The sequence below is a fragment of the Rousettus aegyptiacus genome, unplaced genomic scaffold, assembly GCF_014176215.1.
Source record: "Rousettus aegyptiacus isolate mRouAeg1 unplaced genomic scaffold, mRouAeg1.p scaffold_m13_p_13, whole genome shotgun sequence".
Lineage (NCBI taxonomy): Eukaryota > Metazoa > Chordata > Mammalia > Chiroptera > Pteropodidae > Rousettus > Rousettus aegyptiacus.
In genome coordinates this window covers 18,975,260-18,989,740 of record NW_023416288.1, presented here as the reverse complement: position 1 = coordinate 18,989,740, position 14,481 = coordinate 18,975,260, and the positions used below count along the sequence as shown (strand labels likewise).

General features: G+C 31.0%; 1 protein-coding gene across 16 annotated transcripts in view; it reads right to left on the bottom strand.

Annotated features, from left to right (window-relative positions):
• Window positions 1–14,481, bottom strand: part of PPP1R9A (protein phosphatase 1 regulatory subunit 9A) — a 258,086-nt gene that overhangs the window by 91,791 nt on the left and 151,814 nt on the right. The gene's annotated exons all lie outside the window — the stretch shown is intronic.

Below are 14,481 nucleotides of genomic sequence, written 5' to 3'. Positions count from 1 at the left end.
GGCACTATTTGCTAAGTTACTGTAACTTTGGAGGTAAGAAAGAAGGGGGAAACAAATGTAGTCATTTTGGTTTTAAAAGAAAAAACTAAAAAAAAGAGGTGGTGAATTAATTCACTTTTTTGAAGAAAGAGATGGTATGAGGAAACATGTGGCTTTAGGTAATAAAGGAACTAAGGTAAATATCTGTTGATATTAATTACTGTAAGAAAAAAAAAGTATAAAGAAAAAACCAGGGAGGTAATTTATTACAAGCTATAGTCGCTTATGATAAATCCTCATTAATACTATGTGCTTTGCTCAACAAATTAATATTCGCTTAACATCTTTTTGCACTAATATATGGTTATATTTTCTAAAAATACAAATAATAAGTATTCATATTATTTCCATATATCATTTAACATCCTTATTTTGGATGTGACTCTCAGTTGTCTCTATACTTGATGCTTTCCTATGATAGTGGTGTATTCAATTATATTTTAAATGAAATACTCCAGCATTCTTTGTACAAACACGCTAAAGATCCAAATTTTTATATTTAGATGTTAGTAACTGTCTTTTAAGAAATTTTTTTAAGTTTCAAATAGTACTTACTTTGATATTATGTTTGGAATGTTTGGATGTTCATTTATCATTTGAGTTATTTTCCTTCGGGAATCAACTGTAAATAGCATTTACAAATACTAACATTTTTATCTTTATTGAGATATAATTCACATATGATAAAGTATATCTATTAAATGTATAGGTCAACAAATTTAACAAATGTATAAACCTGTAATCACCACATCAATAAAGATATTGAACATTTTCATCAACCCAAAATATACTATTTCCCTTTCTAGTGAATTATCCACATGAGGATAATTCATATATTTGTCTTTTCTACAGTTTAGTATAGATGGAATCAAAAAGTGTCTGGTTTCTTTGGCTCATTATAATGTTTTGGAGATTTATCCATGTTGTTCTGAGTATCAGTAATTCATTCTTTTTTTTACCACACTGAAAAGTACTGTACCAGATGTGCTATATTTGGTTTGTCTATTCTTTTATCGATAAGTATTTGAGTTGGATTTTGGATATGCTGAGCAGAGTTACCATAAACATTTAAGTGCAAGTCTTTGTGGGGACGTAAATTTTCATTTCCTTTAGACAAATAACTAATAGTGGAATTGATGTCATATGTTAAATGTATGTTTAACTTTTAAAGAAATTCTCAAACTGTTTTTCAAAGTGGTAGTACAACTTTATAGTCCTAGCAATGCATGAAAGTTGAAGTTGCTTTACCTCCTCACCAATACTTAGTATTATCTTAAAATTTTATCCATTTTACTGGGTATCTAGTTGTATCTTACAATGGTTTTAATTTCCAATGCTCTGATGACAAATAATTTTAAGTATCTTTTCATGCATTTATTGACTATTAGTATATCCTCCTAAGTGAAATGTCTTTTCAAATCTTTTGCCCATTTTTCGGAAAAAACTGTGTGTATGTGTTTGATTTATCTATTCTCCCCATCTGTGTTTTTGCCTCTTAATTCTCTTAATTGTCTTTCAAGGAAATCCAATTTATCGCTTTATAAAAGATTTATGCCTTTTGTTTCTTACCTAAGATATCTTTACCTCATTTAAGAGTGCTAAGATTTTCTCCTATTTTTATTCTTAAAGAGTTAATCTTTTGATTTTATATTAAGTGTATGTTATCCTCAAATTATTTTTCATCCATGATGTTTAATAAGGGTGGAGTATCATTATTTTCCAAATGGATAACCAGTTGTTTCAACACTATTTTTTAAAAAGACTATTCGATACTGCCATTCAATTACTCAGCTACATTTGTTGAAAATCAGCCGACTATATTTGTGGATTGATTTCTGATTTTCCAATCTACTTCACTGATGTATTTATCTGTGTGCCAATACAACAAACACTACCTCAATTTCTATATAGTAAATCTTGAAATTAGGTGGTCTGAATTTTCCTATTCCATATAAATACACACACACACACACACACACATATATTTTTAACTATTTGGGCTATTCTAAGTTATCTGCATTTTCATACAACTTTTACAATCAGCTTATCAATTTCTTTTAAAAATCTCACTGATGTTTAATCTGGGAATATTATGAATTTACAGATCAATTTGGGGAAAACTGGCATCTTAACAACATTGAGCTGTCCGATCCATGAACATATTGCATTTCTGCATTTACTTAGCTTTTCTTTACTATAGGGTTTGTTTTCTATAGTGTTCAGTGTAAGGTTGTTTCCATAGTTTGATAAACTTATCTCTATTTCATTTTTTCAAGTTATTGTAAGTGGTACTGAGTTTTAAATTTCAATTTCTAATCGTCTGTTGCTAGAGTATAGAAATACAATTAATTTTTGAATACTGGCCTTGTATTCTGTGACTTTGTTAAATTCACTTATTAATCATGGTAGCTTTTTTATAGATTACATAGCATTTTCCTATATAAAAGATCATATCCACCACAAAGAAAGACATTTTTATTTCTTTCTTTCCCACTTATTTATTTTGTTTGTTTGTATACCTATTTACTTATAGCTTTATTGCACTGGCTAAGATCTCCGGTGTATGTTTAAAAGATAATGTAAGAGTTGACATCTTTGTTTTTTTTCCTGATTTGTTTCATGATTCTAGAATATGGGTTCTGGATTACCTAGAGACACACAGGTGATTTCATTTGGAGATATTATAGTTTCTATGATGGACGGAAGATACATAAAGTCTTTAACATGTACAACTAATCTAGAAATATCTTGAATTCATTATATTTTTGGTAACAATTTAAAAGTCAGAAATCAAGTGTAGGAATATGAAGTTATTAAGAAACTCATATCCTAGGATGGTACACTTTAGTAAAATCTAGATTGATCTTTTTTATCTTTTTTTTCAATGCATAATAGAGTGGGGTTTGAAGGAGTATCACTTATCTATTATAAAGGTGACAGAAGATTGAAGGAAGTAATTAATGTACAAAGTACATATTAATCAAAACAGTAGCCGAACTCAAAGTAAAAGATAAATTAGAATTCCCATTCACTTAAGCCATTAATTCTTTAAACTCATCTGAGAATTACACTGTCAGTTCTTTTAGTTTAAGAGTTTTCCCTAAGAATAGAGAAGTTTCTTTCCTCTCCAAAGCAAGTCTTTAAAGTTACTTTGAAGACAGTTCAGGGAGAGGAAAAGATAAGATCCGGTCCACTTGCGAAATAGCTGAAACCATTGCTGCTGATTTTAAAGATGAAAGAAGGACTCTTAAGAAAGATCTTGTGAGAAATTTTAAAGCAGAAAGAAAATTTTAAGTCTAAATTATATGACACAATTAAAATTGTGTAATTATATACTAAATTAAAACTCCAATATAATGTACAAGTTTCTTCCTATTCTCAAAACATGATCCCTAATTCCAAATTAGAATTATTTATGGATGCTAAAACTAAAAACTAAAAGGAAAAAATACATATAATCAAAGTTTAAGAGAAAATAAGAATTGTTCCATACTGCATTAAAAAAAACAGCATTTTAAATCATGAAGGCATAGTTGTCCAAAATCACAACTTGGCTTTCTTTCTGAAAGCACCCGTACAATTTAATATTATTCGTTATTTGCACAATATTAGTTCATATTCAAAATCATTTCACAGTTTGAAGTGATTAGTAATTGCATATAAAATAGACAATTCATCTCATGAAACTCACTTTTAAAAGTTTTATGTTAAAGTAAACATCCCTTCATTCAGATAGGTATGTTGGGTTATAGCACCTAGCTGCATACATCTTTAAAGTCTTGTAATCCACTATAATTTATAGTACATATTTACAATAATAGAGTGTTATCTTGATAAGTATGGTCCACAGGAAAAACAACCAGAACTGGAACTAAGCTATTCTCTATGTCTTATTTTCCTCATGTTAAAATTAGTATCTATTCCATATGTCTAAAGGAGTGATAAAAAAATAAAATATGGTAGAGATATAAAAGGACTCTAAGGCACTATTGTTACTATGAGGAAACTGATAAAATTTCCCATTTGAAAAATATATAACATTAAAATTAACTTGCTATAGATGTTCTTAAATGTTTGGTCAATATTTAAGCTGTCTTTATAAATACATCCTATAATAGTACATGTACAAACTACATTTTATAGAATTCAGTAGAAAATGTAAAAGTTAAAGTAAGGTTATTTCAATTATGGATTCACAGTATGGATATGCTGTGATAGTATAACTTAGGAATTAAAAGGGTCTGTAAAGGGGAAAAATGGCTTTGATGGGACAAATTCACTGAAACGTAAACATGACTTACTAGCTTTGGACCTTAAATATTAATATTTCTAATCCTTCATTTCCATATCTGTAAAATAAATAACTTTATTTTAAATTTAATTTAAATTTATTATTATTATTTATGCCTACAGCACTTGGTCTTCCTAGGTAGTCTCCCTTCCAAGTACTAACCAGGCCTGACCCTGCTTAGCTTCCAAGCTCAGACATCAGGCTTATTCAGGGTGACATGGTTATAGACCATGTACTAAGACTCCACTGGGGTGTGAACCCAGGACCTTCTACATGTAAAGCAGATGTGCTAACTGCTACACTATGGACCCACATCCAAAATAGATAACTTAACAAATAAATATTATATAATCCATACAAAAAGCTTAATAAATTACCTGGTGCCTACAGTGTTTAATAAATATTTGCTGTTGTTTTTTCTAGGTAATATATTAATATCTAGATACAGTTGGGTACATTTAAAAGTACTAGCTGCACACACTGCCCCAATTACCTCTTATTTGAATCACATTAGTTTTGAAAACAGAGTAGGCTTTTGTGAGTCGACCACAGAAAAACAAAAAAATCCTCACACTAAAGTATACTCTGAGCACATTAATTTTAGTCATCACATAAAATATAAAAGTATGGATTACATGATTACTTTAAATTGAACTTTTAAAATATTCAAAAATGTAACAATTAATAAAGTGCAAAAACCAGTCTCTCTAAATACGTGATAAAATAAATTGATACTTATATAGCTATGATTTTAGACATTATTTTCAACTGAAATGACATACATGTAATCAAATCAGCCTGTTTCTAAACTTAACGATGCTTTAAGAAAAAATCTTTTTTCTTTTTACTTTCTAATTTTTTTTTAATTTTTTGCTCAACAAGGAATGGTTTGATCTTATTTTTTTGCTATAAAGAATGAGATAACAGAACCCAATGGGTATTTAAATTAAAAACTAGGTATTTTCTAAGATTGTAATTGACATATAATTGCAAATCTAAATCTAAAATATACAATTAAGGTTTATGTTTTTAGCATGGCTTGTTTCTTGTTTAAAATGGTCATCTTGTTTTAATATGAAATATTTCACTAACAACTGCCCCCTTTCCCCCTCAGGCCCTCAAGCTGGGCTATAATAGGCAAAGTCAGATAAATCATTTTTTTCCATTGCATCTATTATTATCAGAGCAAGAAATGTCCATGTACTGTCCTTCGGAGTTTAGATAACAAGATTATATGGAATCCATTTGATTAGTTTATTGAATTCTCTGGTGTGCTATTAAAGAAAACATAAACAGCTTATAAAACGGCATTTACAATTTGCTTACCTGAAGTCATAAAGATCCTACATGTTCTCTGTGAATGATGAGAGGTAATGTTGAAAAATGATTTAAGAGTGTTTTATTATTCAGACAAAAGTTATTCTAGTAAAACATTAAAAAGGTACACTATCCATGATCCCAAATCCATAGTGGCTTCTCCTCCTGTGGGCAAGGGGGCAGTCTTAGGAATAATATAAACACGAAATCCACAAGGATTGATGATTTCCATGCAAGTGGCAACTCCCTCACTGCCTTCCGTTATATACAACTTTTCATTAGGCACAATCACAAAATCGCTTTGATAAAAAATGATAATCTCGGTTTCCCCTTGTGCTGTGATAGCAACAAAAACTCTTATTAAAATGATGTGAATGAAGTGAAAACATTTCAAGATTTGATGCATTTCAAATGTAAATCTCAGATATGCCAATGATTTTAAGTAAAAATTTTTAAAAACTTTCATATTTAGAAATTAAGCACCCAAGTGTGAATCCAAAATAAACATGTGCATACCTATAAAAAATTCGCTTATCATTCATTTAAATTTCCTTTTGAATATTATAACCTCTTCAAAAACAGATAGAGAGATATTTAAGATGCTCAGATTTATTTATTTTCTATTGTGTGTAACTGCAATTCCTATAAAATCCTGACCTCTAGGAGTGGAGTACGGCACAATGTCAAAGTCATTAAATACATATGCCAGGGACAAAAGTAAGATGAACACATAGTTATTGATCATAAGGAGCATGAACTTGCCAGAAAGCATTTAAAGTTTAATGTGAATGGTGTTGAAGAGCAAACATCATTTAGTAGAAACTTCTCATGGGGAAGCAGTCTCTCTCCCCTACCATTACTTTGCTGTAATTGCTGTCTTTCAAGAGTAAAACAACTGTCTGGAGTTTAAAAGAATACCTAATCCCTTTTCCAGAGTTCATTCTTTCAAATGTTTTACAGTTGTGTTTTTAAAGTTTTCTATTTTTTTAGGCAAAAATTTATAGAATCTTTACTTTTCTAAATAGAAGGAAAAATGTTTAGACTTCGCACTATTCTGGTCAGTCTTTCCTAAATAATCTCAAAATTTTCAGAGTTCTTCTTAAGATAAGGTATTCAACATTAAAAAAATTAAATTGTGGTATAACATGAATCTGTCTATCCATCTATCTGCCCATCTGTCCATCCATCCATCCAACTAGTTATTGATCACTACATATTAGGCAATCTCTAAGATGGATGGACCCAAGTGACTCCTAATATTCAGGTCTTGTGCAATTCTCTTCCGTTGAGTGTGGGGGAACTTGTTGATCCACAATTATCAAATAAAATACAGAACTGACAGCATGTCACTTTGGATATTAGGTTATGAAAAGATGCCAGATTCCATCTTGGCTATTCTGCTGGATCACTCCCTCTGGGGAAGCCAGTTTCCATATTGTAAGGCAACACTGCAGAGAGGTTCTCGTGAGAGAGCTGGGAAGTGAAGCACGGAAACTGTGAGACAATAAAAGTTTGCTGCTTCAAGTCACTACACTTTGGAGTAATATATTATGCAACACTAGGTACATTAACTATGTTTGGCACATAGAGCTTATGAGCAAGACAGGCAAGGTTCCACTTTAAGCTACAGACTCCTCCCCCAAAATTAATTTTTAAATGTTATATTGCAAATCCATGGACTATGGAAAAGCACTCAGACATAGATTTTATATAGATATTTTTTTTCTGGTAAAAATATCAATAATAATAAAGTAGATTTAAAATAAAAGTATATGGTACAATAAAATCTACATATTGCTACAGAAATTCATTTTATTATACCTGCCTTTTTTAAAGAGATTTGGCCCTTCTTTCCAAATCATCATCATCGATATAATTAGTATGGTGCTTTTCAAGTTAAATATAACTATTATACATTTTAATAATCAGACTTTACGAGGCTAAATTTATACACAATAAAATTCACCAAAATTAAGTTGTATACTATCCTGAGTCTTGACAAATACATATACAGTTGTGTAATGAATACAATAACCATGACACAGAACATTTCATCACCTAAAAAATGTTCCCTCTCTCACCTTTGCAGTTGAAATGCAATTCAAAGGCTTTTGTGTCTGGCTTCTTTTACTCAATATAACACGTATGTGAGTCAAACATGGTGTTGAGTATATTGGTAGTTTGCTTCTTTGTATTGCTGAGAAATATTTCATTGCATGGTATATAATACAATTTGCGTATATCAATTTATCAGTTAACGGATATCTGAGTTGTTTTTAGTTTTCAATCATTAAGAATAAGGTGCCATGAATATGCAAATATTGAGTCTTTGGGTATATATAGATTTTTATTGCTTTTAAGTATGTAGCTAGACTTGCTGGCTGGTGTAGTAAATGTACATTTTACTTTATAACAATCTGCCAAACTGTTCTGTAAAGTAGCTGTCCTATTTTGCATTCCCACTGGCAATGAATGAATGTTAAAGTTGCTCCACATCCTCATCAATGCATAGAATTATCAGTCTTTTAAATTTCAGCCACTCTAGTTGGTGTGCAATAGTGCTCACTGAGGATTTAATTTACATTTCCCCAATGATTAATGATGTTGAACAGCATTTCCTGTGCTTAACTGTATATCTTCCTTGGTGAAGTGCCTCTTTAATTGATTTGCACATGTTTAATAGGGTTATATATCTTCTTATTGAACTATAAGAGTTTTTCATGTCTTCTAAATAATAATCCTTTATCAGATAATTGTTTTGCAAATATTCAGTCTTTAGCTTGCTTTTTAATTTTCTTAAGAGTATTTCTTAAGAGTATTTTTCAAAGAGTATTTTTAAATTTTGATGCAGTTTATTTTATCATTTCCTTCCTTTGTGTTTCTTGCTTTTGTGTCTTAAAAGATCCTTGATTAACCCAAGATCATAAATATTTTTGCCTGTTTTCTAGAAATTTTATGGTGTCAGCTGTTGTACTTCGGTCTATGATCAACCTAGAGTTGACTTTTATAGACTGTGGGAGAAGGTCAAGTTTTATTTTTTTTTAATGTGGTTATCCAATTATTCCAGCAACAATTGTTGAAAAGGCTATAATTTCCCCCACTGAATTTATTTTTTTACATTAGGCAAAAATCAATTGTTTATGTCAGTTTAGGTCCGTCTATATTGGAACTCATGATTCTGTTCTATTAATCTATATTTCTATCTTTATGCTTAAACAAGACTGCTGTGATTTGAGTAGTTTTCAGGCAGTGAAAGTCCTTCAACTTTGTTCTTTTTTAAAAAAATCTCCAGATTTAGGAAAAAGTGAAATCTTAATAATATTAAGTATTCAGATCCATAAACATGGTCTATTTCTTTGCTCATTTAGGTTGTCTTTATTTTGTCTCAGAAGAATTTTGCTGACATCTTCAACTTATTATGTCAGATTATTCTTAAGTATTTCATGTTTTTGATGCTATCATAAATGTTACTTTAATCTGAATTTGCAATTCTTTGTTGTTGCTCGTATGTAGAAATAGAATTGAGTTCTGTATGTCGACCTATCTCCCATCACCTTGTTTGACTCACCCATTAGTTCTAGTAGCATCTTTTGTAGATTCCTTAGGATTTTCTACATAGATGACCATGTCATCTGTAAACAAAGTGGTTTTTACTTCTTCCTTTACAATCTATTTCTTATTCTTGCCTCATTGAACTAGCTATGACCTCCAGTACGACGTTGAAGAGAAGTGGTGAGAGTGGACATACTTGCATTGCCTTTAAATTAGGAGGAAAGCATTTGATCTTTCACCATTTAGTATTAGCTATAGATTTCATTTAGATGCTAGTTATCACGCTGCTGAAATTCCTTTATATTTCAAGTTTCCTGAGTTTTTTTCAAATCATATCTACTGAGATGAGCATATGATTTTTTCCCATTATTCCATTAGTATGGAAAATTATATAGGCTGAATTGCAAGCATTAAATCAACCATACATTCCAAAGATGTCACTTGACTATAATTTATTACCCTTTTTATATATTCCTGACTTCGATCTGCTAAAAATTTAAGGATTTTCCTATCTATATTCATGAGGGATATTGATGTGTAATGATTTTTCTTTTAATGTCATTTTCTGATTTTGGCATGTTGGTTATGCTGGCCTCATAAAAGAAGCTGAGATATGTCTCCTCTTCTATGTTCTGGATAAGTTTTTACAGAATTGATGTTATTTCTCCCTCTAATGTTTGGTAAGATTCACCAATGAAACAATCTGGAACTGAAATTTTCTTTGCTGAAAAGCTTTAACTCTAAATTCATCTTCATGTATCCAAGACTTATATAGGCACATCCAAAAGAACAAAAAGAAGAGACTATTAATGGTTTCCTCTGGAGACTAAGACATGGAGTAAGAGGAAAAGAATACTCATTTTTTATTTTTATACTATTGAACAATTTGTTTTTGTTCATGTGTGCTCATTTCTTTCATTCAACTATTTTTAATAAATGAAAGAGGAAAGTGGCACATAGAGAAAATTATAAAAATTAAAAAACACAAAGATTCAAAAGAATAAAGTTATTTTACAAATTCATATGATAAGATTCTGTGCTTTTCTTAGAAATGCCTATAAAATTGACTCTTGGTTTTCTAGCAATCTACATGAACATCTAAGACGTGATCAGAAGAAAATACTAATAGCTAGTATTTCATTTAATTCTAACTTTTTCTATGCATTCATTTAAATACATAACATGTATTAACTCATTTAATACTCAGCACAATGGGTTAGATACTATTCTGATGTTAATTTTATATATGAAGAAACTGTGGACGAGGGAGATTTAAACATTTCCATAAACTCAGACATCTGACAAGTGGATAAGCCAGAATCTGAATCCACGAAGTCTGGCTTCATGTAAAAAAAAAAAAAAAAAAAAGGCAATTATAGAGAAAGAGAATATTTCCTGGTACTAAGAGAAGAAATTAATATCAATGAATATATTAAATATTATTTATAGCTTTCAATAGAAAAGTCTTCTATGATTTTACCTATCTGTTACTTCTACTATAACCCAAAACACATTTTTCCTCTTGTCCGCCAAGATACAACACAACAGAGTGAACCAACTGTTTTAATTTGAGACATCTCCGGCCAAAAAAAAAAAAAAAAATCACAGAAGACTAAATTCCATATCCAAAAATAAATAAAAGGTAGTTTTATATAACTTCGATTTAGTCTGTAAATATCTAGTGATTCCTACTTTCTTTCTGTAGGTATACGACCAGTAATTTTCATCTTTTGAACTACTGCCTGTTATTTTTTCTAATAACTTTATAATTTCAGTTTAAAATTATTTTCTCCATAACTAAACATGGGTCAACAAACATAAGGATCTTTTCAGGATCTCCAAGAAAAGCATAATTTAGTATGTGTTAACATATACATAAATTGTGAATAGGTAGATGAACTTGCTGATTCAAATGAACTGAATCTAAACTACCTAAATTATTTTTTATATAATACAGGATCTGACAATGAGAATAAAACTTTATTCTAACTTTTAAACTATATTACACTTGGAAAGTTACATTCTATCAACCACCAAACACATTAAAGGTTTTTTAAAAACTGCTACAAATTTTCTTCCTAGGTTTTCACCAGGTAACATTGAAATATACAATAAAGACACACTCAATAGTATGAATCTAAAGTCAAAAGTCAGAAGGACTCTAAAGTAAATGTGTTATGCAAATGTATTATATAGCATGAGCTAATCTAGACCCATTTTAGATAGACCAAATGCTTATAAAGCTATGAAATGTATTAACCAGGGATACATAATACTTTGCAAACATGGGTCCATGAGTTGTTTCAAGCAAGACATACCAACCTATCAAAACTGTTTGGTAATAACAATTGCATTTATTATTTGTACCTGGATTTGGTGGAGTCTGGGGGTTTACAGTGGTTAAGCTGGTCATGTAGTAGGAATGTACCTACATGACCAGCACTATGAGAGACCCCTACCACACGAAGACTTAGGGCTTCTTGCTACCAAAGTGCTTCATGAACATGTGCATGGTGGTTTAAAATTTGGAGATGAACAAGTCCCAGGAGACCCAGTGGACGGATGATAAAGAAGGGTATGTCTGAGTCCCCCACACCCGCCCCTTCGATGCTTATCTTTCTCCAACTGTTACCCTTTTGCATCATTTCTGAGTACAAACTATGAGTCATGTGAGTACTTTTCATAATTGATAAAAGTAATTAACACGATAAAGGCACAGTGCTCACTGTCAGGACTTAAACTAAGTGATATCAGTAAAATGAAGGAAATAATAATTTACCAAGGCTTTGAGCCAGGCCTGGGCTGCCCATACCCAGGGGCCAGGCTAGTTTGAGCTGAACCACTTCTTTGTAGTGGCCTAATATGCTTTAACTCATATCAATGACATAGGATTAAAAAACATATATATCTCTGGAAATTATCACATTAAAATATTTGTATCATGAGGTCTCTTGTATGTTAAAAATGGCATATTAACAGGGTCTTCATTAGTACTATTAGTTCATAAACTCAGGTAGAGCAATTCAGTTTAATAAAACAAAGCAGTCTAAGAGGTCAGAGAAAAAGGATTCTCTGTGTGGGTAAAGTTGCAGAACTTCATTGTGTGATTTTGATTCATATCCACACACCGGCACCAATTTCATGTACATTTTCAAGAATTAAATAAAAATCCTGATCTCTAATTCTTAAAAAATAACCTGCCGCCCAACTCTGTTTCGCTTTTCTCATCACCACTAGCTTATGTTTCCCCTTCCTGGCTCTTTAAAGCCACGAGTTCCAACAATCCTGTCCAGATCCGTGCTTAGTAGTCAGAAAAATTCAAACTAAGTTTATTAATTTTTCGGATATCTTTTTTTTAAAAAATAAATTTTAGTGACCACTGAATGTGGTAGCTCATTCACCAATGAATAAGAAATACAGAACACTACAGATTTTAAACCTTCAGCTTAAAACAGGTTATTAAAAATAGAGGTCTAGTTTTTAAATTCCATTTTTATATTAATACTTTATGAAGAACTACCCACATAAAATATATTTAGGGGAATTCAAATATTATTTTTAATAAGTTAAAATTGAGGAAAGACTTTTTTCCTTACATTCAATTGATTAAGATCCTGGGTTACATTATTTCAATCGCTTAAGACCCAGATTAAATAATTTGAGGGAACAAAGGTAGCTAAAGGTCCCATTTTAAAATCAAGATTTTTGCGAAGTGAATGAGGAAATAAGATCAAAGTAGAATGATCTCTTAACCTAAAGTCAAAAAAGTGGTATGAATGATAAGTGCACAAGGAAGAAGAGATAACCAGGAGACAGTGAGGTCAAGGAGGACTTCTTGGAGGGGAAAGAATCTGAAATATGTTCTTGAAGATAAGCGGGTTCTAAACAGAAGAGAGTATTTTAAACAGAGAAAAATGACAGAGAGAAAGGCACAAAAAAATAATTCACAAGTCACATTTGATGGATGATGACTACACTGGTATGACTGCACCACAGCATGAACCCAGGGACAGGTAAGTGATAAGATCTGATGATGAAAGATTTTTAATACCAGGATAAAGAGCTTAGATTCCGCAATGAATGGCGGTCCCCTGAAGGTTTCCGAAGAGGAGAGAGACATGATAAACGCAGAATCACTATTTCTACCCACAGATCTTAGTTGTACTACTAGGGTTACATAAAATGAGTCAATTCCTTTTTCTGATAGCCCTTCATATATTTGAAAACTGCTATTATGTTCCTCTATTAGGGGTAAGAATGAAGGCTGATTCAAGGGAGAGATTGAAATCAGGGAGAACAGTTAAGAAGCCTTTGGCAATTTGTGCAATGCTTGAAATGATAACAGCAGGAAATTATGAAGAGAAAGAAAGGATAGCTATAATTTCATGTAACTACAAACTTTTTTCCAACTGAGAAATGTTCTTATAAGTTGAATGTGTATTTTATTTCACTTTTAAATTCACTTTAAACCCTAATGGGCAGTTTCAAAACCAAGTTCTATACTGACACAGGAAAGTGCTTCAATAACAGACAGCAATCTTCAAACACAATTGCATTTACTGAGGGGACAGTATAGTTTCTCCTCTACTCTTTCCAATTATTTTACATATTTTCTCAGGACAATGGGTATTCTTGAAACAGTGACACAGCACCCATAAAACTTGCTGAGGTTGTATTTCTTAAATATTACCTTTGGCATTAAGGGGTGTTTCCAACTGAAAAAGTATAAATTCTAAAACTTAAACTTATGCTTATGCAACATAAAATACGCTGCAATAAAACCCTGCTGTTACCCCTTTATAGCAATATTAACTCATCAATATTTTCACTGTATTTGTCAGTTTCATTTTGGTGGTGATAACACTAAAATACTTTCATAATTACAGAGACTAAGTAATGTCCCCTTATGTGTTCCTTCATAGGACTTATGGAAAAGTATACGATATAAACAATACTATATTAAAAAAAAAGTATACTATGATCAAATAAAACAAATTTCAAACCTTGACCTCAGTTGGCTCAAGACTACTTTCTTATTTTCTAATCTATAATTTTCAGAACCCCAAGTCTGGATATAAATTTCAAGGTTCAAAAGAATATGCTTTCTGTCCTATTAAGTTAGAAAAGTTATAGCTTGCCGAAGATTAATCCTGCTTGATTATTTAAAACAATTAAAAGATTTTAAAAATCCATCCATCAACCTCAAAACACTTAGCCTGCTTGTCTAAATAATATGTATCATTAGATGTATGATCACTAACATAGCTCAGTAATCAACAATA